Source organism: Aptenodytes forsteri, unplaced genomic scaffold (genome assembly GCF_000699145.1).
Source record: "Aptenodytes forsteri isolate BGI_AS27 unplaced genomic scaffold, ASM69914v1 Scaffold53, whole genome shotgun sequence".
NCBI lineage: Eukaryota > Metazoa > Chordata > Aves > Sphenisciformes > Spheniscidae > Aptenodytes > Aptenodytes forsteri.
In genome coordinates, this window is record NW_008795909.1 from 11,603,477 (window position 1) to 11,607,305 (window position 3,829).

A 3,829-nucleotide genomic window follows, 5' to 3' on the forward strand; every position below is an offset into this window, starting at 1 on the left:
CTCCCACATCCCTCCTATTTCTGCCCCACATCCCTCCTGCATCCCTCTCTACGTGCAGAGCGTGGGGTTGGCTCTGTGCTGACCCGGCTGAGCCAGCAAAAGACCTCAAAACTCCAAACCAGGGTGGGCAGAGGCGGAGGAACAAGGTTCCACCTCCAGGAGGTGCCCCCGGTTTCCCCCGTGTCCCTGCGGCCAGCCCCGGTCCCGGCCCTGCGGCGGGGCGGTGGCCCTGCGGCGGGGCGAAGCGCGGGCCTGCAGGGACACCTGGTGGCTGCCAGCCTCGCTGCGGCCCCGGGGAGCCGGGGCGGGGGACCCTCCGCGGGGCAGGGCTGCACCCTGGGGAGCAGGAGGCAGCGACAGGGCCCGCGGCCGGTGCTGCCTCCTGGGAGCCGTGGCGGGGAATCGCCACGTTGAAATCCTGGGGCATTGCTGTGGGGGGTACGGCTGTAGGGGGTACGGAGGCTCTTTTTATGTACGGCATCCCCCGAGCAGCTGCAGCTCCTCTTTTCTGCCATAAGAAGGAGAAGAAGGGGAACTAAAGACTTTTCCCTCCCCTGGGCTGGGTGAAGAGTCAGGGAGAGGCATTTTCCATCTCAGCTGCTTTCTAGTTTGGTTTCCTCCTCCCATCCTTGCAGGTCTGCAGAGGGAGTGGATGGATGGGCTGGCTGCAAGCACATGTTCATGCGCTGACCGAGCTATTGCAAAGGCGATCCTTGCTCCTGTTCATGAAGTTGGAGGTGGCCAGTGCCGGTGTAGAAGCAGACAGTCCCAGGCACAAACAGCAGTGATGGGTGACAAAATCATCTTCTGTGAGCAGTGAACGGTAAGTCTTGCAGGAGCTAGGAGCTGCGAGGTGAGTGTGTGCAGTGCCTGTCTCTCAGCTGTGCTTGTTGCCACACCATATTTGTTGGACAACCAGGGATGCCGAATGCAGGTGATAAAAATCAAAGTCCGCTTGCAAGTCATTAGCAAAGAGTAAAGACGACAAATTTCAGCACTGCCCTCTAGCAGATTTGTTGCCTGTTCATAAGGTTGCCATGCGGAGGCACCCTGTGGCACAGGTGCCCGGTTTCCCAAAGGTAGCAAAAGCTCCTGCCTGCTCTAATCCTCCGACACAGGGATGTCCCAAGGCCGAGGCTACACCAAATTTTGTGGGCAGAGCTGGTCTGGGACACCACGTGGCCTGTGCCAGCAAAGGCAGGGGGCACTGCGGGCGCAGGAACCAGCAGGGACGGGGTGAGCAGGGAGGGCAGGCAGGGTGCAAGCCCGGCTTGCTGCCCATGGGATGTATGTCCTCCTCCTGTGTTCCCGGCACCTACGGGACGAACTGGCTGCTGCTTGTGGTCTGCACTCGCCACCTGCGGAGGCAATGCTGTGCCCTTCACCAGGGTGCTCTCGGGCTGTTGGCAGGGATAAAGCAAAGAGATTTTCACATCCACCCGCCTGCTGGAGAGCTGCAGCCTCGCTCAGGGGTGAGGCTCACTCATTCATTTATCTGGACGATGCTGAGTCCTTCAGCTCCTGCAGCTCTGCCCCGCCAGCTCCTTTTCAAACAAGCCAGGTTTTATATATGCCAAACAGCAGCCCCTGCTATCAGGGACCAGTTTCTCCAGGACAGTGAGCTCTGTTAGGATGCTCACTCTGATGCTCTGGTTCTATTACCCCTTTTTTAGCTTTAGCACCTAAGTCATTCACCTCCCCCAGTGCTAGTACTCACTTGATCCTCCATACCTGAGCTCACACCTTGTCCCTGCTAACTGCTGCTAACCCACACCATGTGGATTTGCTCTTTCCGCATCACCTCCTCAGCTCCCTCTGAATGCCTCCAGCTTGTACGAGCTCCCCTGGTACCAAAGGTTACAGTAAAAGTGTGCTGGCATAAACATCAGTCCCCAGAGCAGTAGGAAAGTATGGTCTTGGCTGCCTGGGACCCCACGGCAGCGACAGCACAGGGTAGGGAGCAGAGGTGTGTTCCCGGTGGCTGGCCACAGGTTTGTCCTAGCCCTTACCAGCGTGCAAGGAACAGAGGTAGGTGGGACAGGGATGAATCCCCTTCCACAGCGGGGTGAGGAGGGCTGTGCTTCTGTTGCACAGCCCATGGGGGAGCCAGATGAACCAGGTGCCTGCTGGAAAACGACCCTTGGAGGAAAATCCACCCAGGGATTTTGGTGGCAAGTTGCCTGTGACCCTCACCCTGAGCAGCTGGCTCTGACTGAGGACACCAGCCTGGCTTTTAGGAGCAGCATCCCCTGGGGGCTGGCCCTGAGTTCCTCATTGCCATTTCCTTTACCAGTCCCTTTTCCTCTTTGCACGGCAGGTTTACCAAAGAGATGCCAAGCATTGCCCTGCCCATCCCTGCTCTGAACCGTTGCCACTGTGATGCTGCTCTGTGGGCGGTGAGCACGAAAATTTCGCCCTGGGAGGATATTTGGTAAGCCAGCATCTCTGGTCTTCGGTCCAAGCCCAGCAAGACCTGGACCACTCCAGTTTGGACCAGTTCAAGAGTCAGGGCAAGAAGTGCCCAGGGACTTTTTGCTTGTGTACCTGGCTGAGAGCAAAGACTCGTCCTAATGATGAGCTCCAGGGCAGAGCCTTGCACAGCTGCCCAGTAGCCTCGTACAGCCAGGAACTGGGAAGGATGGGGAGAGAGGACCAAGTTGTGTCCCCCAGGGGATGGATGTGGCAGGGCTGGGCAATCAGATGCACAATGGCATGGAGGCAGCTGGCAGAGCCCACATGCCCAGGCCAACGTCTCTTCTCGGTGAGGAGGGACTCAATGCGATGTGCGGTGTGGCTCCTGCTTTAGCCGTGAGCTCGTCGCTTCTCTGCTGCCTACCCCTGTGCTCTCAGAGGCGTTAGGAGGGGGGTCCTCTCTTTTGAGTGTCCCATGCCATGCCGAACTCAGAGGCGTGGAATGCTCTTGGGTTGCTCTTCACTCAGGTCGGCTTTCTCCAGCCCATGGCTGTAGGGTTGACGCAGCCACATCCCTGCTGGCCAAGCGATGCTCTGCATCTCATGGCTCTGCCACATGGGCCACCACCATGCACAGCCCTCATGTCCCCATGGGAGGAGGATTCTCCCCACCGCCCGTGGAGCCCCTGGCGCAGCAGCGCTTTCAGGCCAGGCACCACGCAGAGCCATGCAGGTGGCACCTACAGGGGACGTCCCCTGAGCCAAAGCCATCAAAGCCGGGTCTCACCCACCACCGCAGGGGATGCCCGCATGGTTCCGGCAGAGCTTCTCCAGCCACTGCGTGCATGGCTGCAGCCCTCAGGAGGAGGAGGCAGCTCAAAGGCACAACATGGGGCCTGGCACAAGATGGCATTGGGGCTGGGCGGGGATGACAGGGGTCCCGGCAGGCCCGCCATGGCCCCAGTGGGGTGGGCCACCTCGGTCGTGCCTCAAGACCCTGGGGCGGCCTCGGAGGAGCTCCCCGGGCCCAGGGGACGTTTCCTGTTTGCTGCCCGCACTGAAGCATCGGCCCTTCAACCGCCGCCCGTCCAAAACACCCCGCCGCCAGTCCTCCGCTTCCGGCAGGGGCTCCCGCCCGGAGCCCCCCTGCACTATCAGCTCACCAGATGCCTTTTTCAGGATACTGTGGTAAAACTGTGCCGGGCAGGCGCTGTCATTTGGGGTTTTCTCTCATGTCAGCCTCGAAGACAAATTGGACGAGGAGGAGCGAGAGGGGGGGGAAGAAAAAATAATACATTTAAACAAGAAAAAAAAAAAAAGAAAGATGCTCGCCGCCCTCCTCAGCTGGGGCTGGCCCGCCTGCTGGCGCGGCAATGGGTCCCCCAAGCGGTGGGGCCGGTGGTGGGCCAGGGCGGGG